Source organism: Schistocerca serialis, chromosome 6 (assembly GCF_023864345.2).
Source record: "Schistocerca serialis cubense isolate TAMUIC-IGC-003099 chromosome 6, iqSchSeri2.2, whole genome shotgun sequence".
In the NCBI taxonomy this organism is placed as follows: Eukaryota; Metazoa; Arthropoda; class Insecta; order Orthoptera; family Acrididae; genus Schistocerca; species Schistocerca serialis.
This window is the reverse complement of record NC_064643.1, coordinates 631,948,715-631,961,269: the sequence shown is the minus strand read 5'-3', so window position 1 is coordinate 631,961,269 and position 12,555 is coordinate 631,948,715.

Sequence of the window (12,555 nt, the reverse complement as noted above, 5' to 3'; positions counted from 1 at the left end):
GCTGTTTTAAATAGATATATTTTGCGTTGATTTATAGTGGTTTTGGTAGACATGGTTTTGAGCCTCGCTACAATGACCTTGTGTTCACTAAACCCTGTATCGGTCATGACTCTCCGTATTAGATCAGGATTATTTGTGGCTAAGAGGTCAAGTGTGTTTTCGCAAGGTGCTTGTAACTGAAGCTTAGAAAAACAGGTAGAACCTTACCTCGGGAAAGATAAGTTACATTTATTTAGCGTATGGCTAATACAGACATATCATGAAATTACATATACATATGTACATATTGACACACAAGAAACTGAAGTTTGTCTTTACAACTGAATATCCAGTCCTTCAATCCAGCGCACTGCATCTGGAGTTGCTAGAAGGAAGTCCTCTTTGGCGCCGTGATAGTCTCGAATCCTGCATTCACTGACAATGTGGTGAACAGTCTGGTATGGAACCCCGCAGTCACAAGCTGGATCAGGCAGCTTCTTCCACTTAAAGAGAGCATCCCTGCATCGCCCATGGCTGGTACGGATTCTGTTGAGAGTAGACCACGTCTTGCGTGGTAAGTCGAATCCACTTGGAAGTTTAGCACCTGAGAAGATGTTATGCAGGTGCACATCTGTCATTGCTTCCCACCGACCTTTCCATTCTTCAACAGGTTTGAAATTCTTAGCAACCATGTCAGCAGCATCGCACAGAGTTGGATGACGTGATTTCAGTCTCTTGCGATTTAAAAGTGGCAGGTCGCTATGCACGGGTAGGTTAGAATTCCTGGAGATCTTGTGGAAGCCAATAAACTGGAGTAGATCTGATTGTGCCAGATATTATGCGCATTGTCGTATTCAGCTGGGTATCAACAAGCCTTGTATGATGACTATTCATCCAAACAGGTGCACAATACTCAGCACTTGAGTATACCAAGCCCAGAGCTGAAGTTCGCAGGGTGGTTGCTGAAGATCCCCAGGTAGTTCCGCATAGCTTATGGAGGATGTTGTTTCGAGTCCTCAGCTTTTGAGCTAAGTTAAGAAGGTGTTGTTTGAAGCATAGTGTACGATCCAGGATGACACCAAGATATTTTGGGTTCCAGTTGTGATGAAGAATTCTGCCTCTGAAACTTACCTCCAGTTTTACGTTCGCCAACTGGTTATTTAGATGGAAGCAACACACTTCTGTTTTACTCACACTGGATTGGAGTCTCCAGGTTTTGAAGTAATTGTCTAATGCAGACAGGTCATTGGCTAAAATCTCTTCTGTTGCCTTCATTTCCTGGTGTTTGACGGCTAGAGCCAGGTCATCGGCATAGCAGTATTTTCTGGACGAAGTGTCAGGTAGATCAGATAGATATAGGTTGAACAGTAAGGGTGAGAGAACTGATCCTTGAGGCAATCCGTTGTTCAGCTTCCTCTCCTTACTTATGTTGCTTCCAGTGATTACCTGGAACTTCCGATCACTTAGCATGCTGTTAATCAGTCGAGCCATTGTTCTGCAGGGTATGATGCGGAGAAATTTGTAGATAAGGCCTTCCCTCCACACAGTGTCGAAGGCGGCAGTTAGATCAACAAATGCCACAGATGTTTTCTGCTTCATTTGGTATCCTGACTCTATGAAGGATGTGAGAGACAATACTTGGTCGCAGCAGCTACGCCCTGGTCTGAAGCCTGCCTGATCAACTGGAACGTTCTCTAAGATAGCGCTACTTATTCTGTTATATATTAGCCTTTCAAAAAGCTTGTAGCAGCAGCTGAGTAGGGAAATGGGGCGATAGTTTTCTACCCTGTTGCTGGGTTTGCCAGGTTTCAGAACAGATATTATCTTCACCTTTCTAAACTCAGATGGAAGTTGACCAGTCAGCAGGATGCCAGTGAAGAATTCTGCCAGCCATTTCTTAGCTTTTCCTCCCATATGGATCAGGAATTCTGGGTGGATACCATCGAATCCAGGTGCCTTAAGAGGTTTGAGGTCCTTCAGTCCAGAGTCTATGTCTGAAACTGTGAAGGGATGGGTATACTCAGATGAGGGAGATGCCTTCTTTTTAAGGTCACGAAGCTGTCGTCTGATATGTCTTGTATGTTTCTTGTCAGGAGGTACTCTTGAGGTGGTAATGATGTGGGAAGCAATTTGGTCTGGTGTTACTTCGGAATTTTTTCTGCATGCTGGTGCACTTCCTCCCAGTTTTCTCAGAAGACTCCATGCTTTCCTGCTCGAGTGGGTAAAGTCCATAGTTTTGACTGTTTCTGCCCATTTCTGCCTCCGAGACATGTCCAAGCTGGACAATAGTTCCGTAGCTATCTCTGGGTCACCACTTTGCTGGAAGTATTGGTACAGTGTTTCACTTTCCTCATTCCATCCTGGAATATATTCTTTTCGGTATCCTCTTGGCATACACTTTTTAGCTGTTGCTGTTACTGCACCAATGAAGCGTTGATAGTTATTATGTGATGGAGGTATCCATCGAATGGTCTTATCCAGTTCCGTTGAAAACTTCATCCAGTCGGCTTTCTGGAAATTCCATCGAGCATGCGGAGTTGATCGTATGACAGGAACAGTGCAGCCAATTTGTATTATTACAGGTCTGTGTTGGCTGTGAGGAAAGGCATCTATCACTTTCCTTGTGGTGTTGATGGGAAAGCCAGTTTCGTTGCAGCTAACAAAGCATAAGTCAGGATTTGAATCCTTGTCCCAAGCAGCTGACCTGAAAGTGCCTTGATCTTTGGCATCAAACACTAGATGAAGATTATTCTCTTCGATCCATTCTGCAAGCATGCTCCCATTTTCATCATTTTGAGAGTACTTCCAAAGTTCATGGTGACTATTGAAGTCTCCTATGTAAATTGCAGGATGTTCTGCTGTGTGTAGGACAAAATCAGGCCATGTTGTTTTGGGTGGTTTGTAAACATTTGTAAAAGTAATGCCGTGCAATTGTATGACAACTGTATGTATATCTGCCTCCACACTTACAGAAATCAGCGAAGCTTCGTTTATGTTGTTACGGACATACGTAGCAATTCCATACACCTCGTGGTAAGTTACACCAAGTGCAGAATATCCAGGAATTCGACCTCGGCTTCGGAATATTTCTTCGCTGGAAACACGAGTTTCTTGAATGGCGACGACATCGATATTGTTGTCCAGCAAAAATTTTGACAGGTAGTCACACTTTTCCCTGCTAATGCTTTCGATATTCAGTTGAAGGAGTCTGATAGTTGGTCCAATGTTTCTTGTTAATGAGCTCTGAAAAGAACTGTTTCTGCTATTTAGTTGATATGTCATTGCCAGGAGATCCTATGGATAGTCTGGCTGCCTGTAATCACTGTTGCTCAATTAGCACCACCCAGGGGGCACGTGTAGGGTATTTTAAGGTTAAACCTACGGACGTGAGCAACGCTACCTCCCAGATAAGTTACAGTTACACAGAAACGTAAGAACAAATGAGGCAATACTAGCCGTGCAGTTTATCTTAGAAAATAGGTTAAAGAGAAGAAAAGCCACATTTATAGAATTTGTTGATTTAGACAAAGATTTTGAGGTTTTTTTTATCTGAAATACGCTCTTTAAAACTCAGAAGGTAACAATGATGAAATAAGGGTAACGAAATGTTGTCTGTAACTTGTACAAAATGAAGGGTGCAGCTATAAGAGTCAAAGTACATGAAGGGAAGAGAGTAGTTGAGAAGGGAGGAGATGCATGTGTCGCCTATCCTCCATGCTACTCGATCTGCAACTGTCAGTAAGCTGTGAAAGAAACTAAGGAAAAATTTGGAATAGGAACTAAAGTTCAGTGAAAAAAAGCAGAAACTTTAAGATTTCACAATGAATTACAATTCTGTCAGAGACGCCAAAGGATTTGGAAGACCGGCTGAACAGAGTGGATAGTGCGTTGAAACGATATTAGAACACGAACGTCAATAAAAGTAAAACAAGGATAAGGGAATGCTAAGGGAATTACACTAGGAAATGAGAAACTGAAAGTAGTAGATGAATTTTTCTATTTGTCCAGAAAAACAGCTGATGATGACCAAAGTACAGAGGATACGAAATGCATACTGACAATAAGAAAAGAAAAGCATTCTCGGAAGAGAACAGTATTTTTAACATGTAACATATCTTGAAATTTTAGGAAGTATTTTCTGAAGAAATTTGTGAGTGTTGTTCCATTGTATGGAAGTGAGACGTGAGCGATAAAGAGTTCGGTCAAGAACAGAATAGAATCATCCAAAATATGATATAAGGAGAATGATTAAGATTAGATGAGTAGATAGAATAACTAAAGAGGAAGCACTGAATCCAACTGTGAAAAGAAAGAAAAATTGTTCAAATGTGTGTGAAATCTTATGGGACTTAACTGCTAAGGTCATCAGTCCCTAAGCTTACACACTACTTAACCTAAATTATCCTAAGGACAAACACACACACACCCATGCTCGAGGAAGGACTCGAAGCTCCGCCGGGACCAGCCACACAGTCCATGACTACAGCGCCTCAGACCGCTCGGCTAATCCCGCGCGGCTGTGAAAAGAAAAAAATGAAATTTATGCCCTAACAGAACTAAAAGAAAAGAAAGGATCGACTGACAGGGCACATCCTAAGGCACCAGGTAATCATCAGTTTGGTAATGGAGGAAAATTTGAGGAGGTTTGTTATGTAGAAGCAGACCGAGGACTGAAAAGGATGTGGATTGGTGTAGGTTTGCAGAGCTGAAGAGATGTGATCCGAAAAGGTTTCTCGCCGTGCATCCTGGACAGCAATACTTCATCTTCTGCTATTGCGACTGTTAACAGTATAACCTTCTTCAAGGCATGTTGGTGGCTGAACTAAAACTACCTGAGACAAAGAGAAAAAGTGTGGAGTACATTCCCTTGTGTTACAGATATAAGATCGTCACAAAAAAGTAATGCTTCTAAGAATAAAACACAACAAGCGCAGAATCAGTTATGTGGCTAGTTGTTAAAATTTATGGCAGGTTGCAATGCCAGGGAGCGTATACTCGGAACACCAATTCCTCTGAGAGAACAAATGTGAAATGAATGTTTTCCATGAATTGTCGAGCTGGAAATAATCGTCTCGGTTGAGCAGCTTGCCTGTCAGTTGCGCTTCCATAGTTTTCTCGAAGATGAAGAGGCACACTGAGAACTGACTAGCGTGGAAATTTGCATCAAATCAGTCTTTGGACTGAAGACTGCAACAGTAACAAGACAGGAGACAAGAGCTGAACGAAGACATCTAGTTATATGAAGAATTTATTTTATTTTTTGTTTGTCAAATGGTATTATTAGGAAAATTTAGAGAGCTGTGAAAAGGTACACATCCTGCGCCTGTCTGAGCATCACATAACGATAGGGTTAGATAATTTACACATAAAAGATTGCAGTTTACTCATGCAGCAGTGACATGGGGAAAAGAGATGTTACATACATTAAGACAGAACACAAGTCAAAGACATTGATACAAGTAGGTTTTGTAATGATCAGCACCTAGAAGTGTCTGCTTGTGAATTAATGCCGAAAAATAGTTCACTTTTAATTGTAACCGTATATAGATACCAACTGGGAAATTATGTAATATTTATGAGGAATCTGGATTCCTTACTGTACTATCTGTCAAACAGCGGCATGCAGTTAATAGTTTGTGGAGACTTCCGTGTGATTTTCCAAAGGGTTCGGATAAGAAAAGTAATCTGGAAACCCTATCTGGATCCTGCAATTTGGTCTCAGTAATTATCTTTCCAACACGGGTCGAAAGGACAGGACACTAATTGATAACGTTTTCTTTGATGATGTTCAAAGCAAGAAAATAGCTGTTTGCCCACTAACAAGTGCTCTCTATCATCATGGCGCACAGTTAGGATAAATAACATAGTGCCTTACAGTATGGACAGTGAGACACTGACATTGGACTATTTTGGACGTACTTGGACGTACTATATTGGACGTACTTACGTACGTGTATTTTGCGAGCTCGGTTGCTGTCAGCTCTCCATAAGTTTATCTTTGTGACGAATCTTACGTATAAAGCAGAAGTATCCAGCCGGTTGTCTCCAGTCTCCAGTAGCAACTGAATTTGGAAATGCCTATGATGGTTGTAATGTTTAAGTAATGCTCAAAAATGTGTCCTGTCACGGTCGCCAAATTTAATATATATATATATATATATATATATATATATATATATATATATATATATATATATTTGTGGGATCAAAAATTTAAAAACCTCTCTCACACCGGCCTGATTTAGCTTCACTGATCAGGATAGTAAAAACATGCGTATATTAAGGGAATTTTCATTGACAAAGCAGGCTTATCACATTCACACAATTCAATACTGTTCTATCCTGATTAAATTGAGCTTAACTTAAATTCTATAAGGCAGTGAAGCAATTTCGAAGTCTCGGTGCGACGAAAATTGTCAGTCGATCTCCTGGAAACATTTGTAATAATTATTAACTTTCGGTGATCACGTGGGGAAGACCGGAGATCTGCTGGTAAGACCGTGTTAGCCTATTTATTTGAAGTAACTGGATATCTTGAGCATACAAAACGGCAGGTTCGTCCAGTGTAAATCAGACGTTCCCCACTGATCCCGTGCAACACAGAGTAGTAAGCAGACACTGTTAATAATAAACAGTTAAATAATACGCGAACACACTTACTTTAGTTTAGTTCATGTATTAAATTCCTTCTCATACACAATCTCATCAAGATGGCGACTAGCCCAACAATACATACATATACATCCTCCTTTCACGACTAATCGGCAAGAAGTCCTCTATTCTTTTCATAAGAGAAAACATAGATAGCAGAGAAGCTATTCTATGGAGTAAATGGACGCTCCAAGGAATAATTGGGCTTGAAACTACTTTGCATTGATAATCGGTAAGATAAGAAGAGATATTTCGACATATGTACTGAGTTATATAATTTATAAAATTTCTGAAAATATCGCGGAGAGACCGCTGCAAGAGACATTACAAGTTCCCTGTGTAAAGTGATACGCTGGGTTATCATTTCAACGACATTTATTACACTGACTAGGGACGTGCGTGTACGGATTTCTGTCACTTTATTACAGATTAGCATCACTGTGTATCCAGCCTAAGGTCAATGCAGCGTCCGCCCACAACATTGAATGAGTAATGACGTACCCTGTAGCTGTGCAAGAGTATCTTAGTAATCGTGCTCCCACAAGTGCACCTGAAAGATCGAGACGTGGCAGTGTTATCCTTTTGACAAGTGCAAGTCTGCTCTTGCTTCAGGCCAAGTGACCCATTGTGTTGCCGTGTAAAACACTACCGACGTACAGGCATAAATGTAAATGACGTGTGATCAGGGCCTCCCGTCGGGTAGACCGTTCGCCAGGTGCAAGTCTTTCGATTTGACGTCACTTCGGGGACTTGCGTGTCGATGGGGATGAAATGATGATGATTAGGACAACACAACACCCAGTCCCTGAGCGGAGCAAGTCTCCGACCCAGCCGAGAATGTGCCATACGCTCTTTCCGAAGCGTCACAAAATACGTGAATCTGGACGTTGCAATCTCTGGTAGTTGATATCCATCGTGGGGTACCAATGCAAGACAATGGAGGTAAATTGAAAACTTAAGTATTCCACTGTGTTGCCAGATTTTTGCATAGCAATTCACTCCAGTCAATACCACTACACCAGATTTCCTAGAATAATAGTTTTGCCGTGGCTGACACAGTAGAGAACATTCCTAGATGATCGCAAAATTTACCTACCGTTTGGAATAATACATGGAAGAATCCTGGAGATACTAGAAGTTATCAGATAGATTATATAATGGTAAGAGAGTGATTTAGGAACCAGGTTTTAAATTGTAAGACATTTCCAGGGGCAGATGTGGACTCTGACCACAATCTATTGGTTATGAACTGTAGATTAAAACTCAAGAAACTGCAAAAATCTGGGAATTTAAGGAGATGGGACCTGGATAAACTGACTAAACCAGAGGTTGTACAGAGTTTCAGGGAGAGCATAATGGAACAATTGAGGATCAAGTAGGTAAAAAGACGAGGGCTAGTAGAAATCCTTGGGTAACAGAAGAAATATTGAATTTAATTAATGAAAGGAGAAAATATAAAAACGCAGTAAATGAAGCAGGCAAAAAGGAATACAAACGTCTCCAAAATGAGATCGACAGGAAGTGCAAAATGGCTAAGCAGGAATGGCTGGAGGACAAATGTAAGGATGTAGAGGCTTATCTCACTAGGGGTAAGTTAGATACTGCCTACAGGAAAATTAAAGAGACCTTTGGAGAAAAGAGAGCCACTTGTATGAATATCAAGAGCTCAGATGGAAACCCAGTTCTAAGCAAAAAAGGGAAAGCAGAAAGGTGGAAGGAGTATATAGAGGGTCTATACAAGGGCGATGTACTTGAGGACAATATTATGGAAATGGAAGAGGATTTAGATGAAGATCAAATGGGAGATACGATACTGCGTGAAGATTTTGACAGAGCACTGAAAGATGTAAGTCGAAACAAGGCCCCGGGAGTAGACAACATTCCATTAGAACTACTGACGACCTTCGGAGAGCCAGTCCTGACAAAACTCTACCATCTGGTGAGCAAGATGTATGAGGCAGGCGAAATACTCTCAGACTTCAAGAAGAATATAATAATTCCAATCCCAAAGAAAGCAGGTGTTGACAGATGTGAAAATTACCGAACTACCAGTTTAATAAGTCACAGCTGCAAAATACTAACGCGAATTCTTTACAGACGAATGGAAAAACTGGTAGAAGCTGACCTCGGGGAAGATCAGTTTGGATTCCGTAGAAACGTTGGAACACGTGAGGAAATACTGACCCTAAGACTTATCTTAGAATAAAGATTAAGGAAAGGCAAACCTACGTTTCTAGCGTTTGTAGACTTAGAGAAAACTTTTGACAATGTTGACTGGAAATTTGTTAACATCGAGTATAGACTTAAGTGTCAGGAAGTCGTCTCTGAAAGTATTTGTGTGGAGTGTAGCCATGTATGGAAGTGAAACATGGACGATAAATAGTTTGGACAAGAAGAGAATACAAGCTTTTGAAATGTGGTGCTACAGAAGAATGCTGAAGATTAGATGGGTAGATCACATAACTAATGAGGAGGTATTGAATAGAAATGGAAAGGAGTTTGGGGCACAACTTGACTAGAAGAAGGGATCGGTTGGTAGGACATGTTCTGAGGTATCACTGGATCACCAATTTGGTCCTGGAGGGGAGCGTGGAGACCAAGAGACGAATACACTAAGCAGATTGAGAAGGATGTAGGTTGCAGTAAGTTCTGGGAGATGAAAAAGCTTGCACAGGACAGAGAAGCATGGAGAGCTGCATCAAACCAGTCTCAGGACTGAAGACCACAACAACAACAACATACCTCTGTATTTGAATACATATGCCTATAGCAATTTCTTTGGCGCTTCAACGTAGTATGTTTCCATCAATAAATACAGAGTTTTGATATCAGGTCATTGTTTTTGAGACACGCAGTATTTTTAGGATGAAACATACGTCAGTCACAGTGTGAGTGACGTCGCGTGAGGCGGCCATCGACACCAGCTTCCTGACAGGTCTGTAGAAGGCAGTCGGTGTGGCATTCGTCTGGTAGCTGGAAGCACCCGCAGCGGCCACAGTAATTAAGGCCGCGGCTGCTAGCAGCGCCACGCCATACCGCGCCACCGTGCCGCCTCGCAGGCACCGGAAGTGCTGGCTGTGCTCCCGCCTGCCGCTGCAAACCCGCCGGCCACGGACCTCGTTAGTCACGCCGCCTCTGCACGACGTGCATGCCCGCCAGAGTTGCAACAGTGATACGCTGGCATCCGGACAAAAACCCTCAAACTGCTGCACTACTACTCATAATTTTTCCTCATTAAAAAATCGATGTTTTTGGTGCCTGGGTCCAAACTATTTGTTTTATTTATGTATTTATTCGTACTTTAGCACCCGCTGCTTCACTAGCGTAGGCTACACACATCAAAAAAAGTTTTGTATTACCCCGGTTCCCAGAACTCCTGAAGATAAAAGTTGACTGCGGATATGGTATCACAGACACAGTCCCTTTGACTGCTCAGCCATGTCGCTAAACCCGCCGGGAGATGTAGACAACCATGCATGAGCAGCGCCTGTTAGACGGAGGGGGTCCGACAGCCTATCAGTTCCAGTCATTACATCAAGAAGGAGGTACACATCTCCTGTTGTCTGTAATCCAACCATGCCTAATCGGTCAAATACCGCGGTTCGATCTCGTCCGCATTGTTACTTTGTGCCAGGAAGGGCTCTCAACAAGGGAAGTGTCCAGGCGTCTCGGAGTGAAGCAAAGCGATGTTGTTCGGACATGGAGGAGACGCAGAGGGACAGTAACTGTCGATGACATGCCTCGCTCAGGCTGCCCGAGGGCTACTACTGCAGTGGATGACCGCTACCTATGGATTATGGCTCGGAGGAACCCTGACAGCAACGCCACCATGTTGAATAATGTTTTGCGTGCAGCCACAGGACGTCGTGCTACGACTCAAACTGTGCGCAGTAGGCTGCATGATGGGCAACTTCACTCCCGACGTCCATGGCGAGGTCCATCTTTGCAACCACGACACCATGCAGCGCGGTACAGATGGGCCCAACAACATTTCGAATGGACCGCTCAGGATTTGGAGCACGTTCTCTTCACCGGCGAGTATCGCATATGCCTTGAACCAGACAATCGTCGGAGACGTGTTTGGAGGCAACCTGGTCAGGCTGAACGCCTTAGACACACTGTCCAGCGAGTGCAGCAAAGTGGAGGTTCCCTGCTGTTTTGAGGTGGCATTATGTGGGGCCGACGTACGCCGCTGGTGGTCATGGAAGGCACCGTAACGGCTGTACGATACGTGAATTCCATCCTCCGACTGATAGTGCAACCATATCGGCAGCATATTGGCGAGGCATTCGTCTTCATGGACGACTATTCGCGCCCCCATCGTACACATTTTCTGAATGACTTCCTTCAGTATAACATCACTCGACTAGAGTGGCCAGCATTTTCTCCGGACATGAATCCTATCGATCATGCCTGTGATAGATTGAAAAGGGCTGTTTTTGGAGGACGTGACCCACCAACCACTCTGAGAGATCGTTGCCGAGGAGTGGGACCATATGGACCTACAGTGCCTTGATGAACGTGTACATAGTATGCCTTGACGAATACAGGCATGCATCAGTGCAAGAGGACTTGCTATTTGGCATTAGAGGTACCGGTGTGTACAGCAATCTGGACATCTGGACCACCACCTCTGAAGGCCTTGCTGTATGGTGGAACAACATGCAATGTGTGTTTTTTATGAGCAGTACAAAGGGCGGAAATGACGTTTATGTTGGTCTCTGCTTTAATTTTCTGTACAGGTTCCGGAACTCTCGGAACCGAGGTGATGCAAAACTTTTTTGATCTGCGTATATGGTCTGCATAGATATATTATTTGGTTTAATTTAAATTGAATTTTTATGCGTCTCACATTTCGCAACTTTTCATGCTAAAGAAGGTCACAGAAGCATGGTCTTTGCAGAATGTACTTCTGGCCAAAAAGCGATTCTCGTAGTTAGAGTCCTAGGTTTTCGTTAATCATACCTTTTGCGTTCTTTTGCTGGTACTTCCTAAGAGACCTTCATCCCCTAACATAAATTTCTTTACATCTAACCGAGAAGTGAAGTACCAGTTTTCATAGATTTAGCTTTCATTTATTTTAATGCATCAAAATAATTTATTTAAAAATTTTTTCCCTGTTTCACACCCATAGGAGCTGAATTTCCAAAAAGAATGAAAAACGTACTTTTTTTCATTTCTGACGGAGAAGCCAAACGCTAGTTGTCATAGACGTAGCTTTAAAAATGCTTTCACAGTCAAAAACATTTATAAAATATTTCAGTCCCCTATTTCACGCCCTAAGGGATGGAATATCGAAATATCCCTTCTCAAAGTAAGCATACAGCACAAGATCAGCAGCCTCTGCAAACTTCAAGTTTCTGTCCGTTGTTGTTTGGACTGGTCGATGATGAGTCAGTGAGTCAGTCAGTCGAGACATAGCCTTTTGTATATAACCGATCTTAGCATTTCACACGTACGGCATACAGTACATCATAGCTGCTTAAGAAAATAACGATTTTAATATGACAACTAGTATTGAAATGATTGAGTGTATGCAGTGGCGGTGTGAGTAGATTATACTGACTACGAACGAACAAAGTTAATACTGGGATTACTTGTACTACTGCAGCTGCAGCCACTAATAGTGAACAATAATGGTTGTATCAGATGAAAAAACGAATTTATAGGTCTACAAAATAGATGTTTTTTGATATAGCAAGTCTTGGAAAAGGAAGTTTAAGGAGACTATATCACGTATAGGAAATGAGGTAGATCAGGTTCAAAAGAAGTGTATACAAGGGCGACGAGAGCATGCTTTAGTGCATACATCATTGCCTGTCTTGTAAAGCTGGAGATGTTACTTAGTTCTCTAATATAATATGGGAAATTGTTCCACAGTCGGGTTCCTGCTACTAAGAAGAACTTCGGGAAGGCTGCTGAATG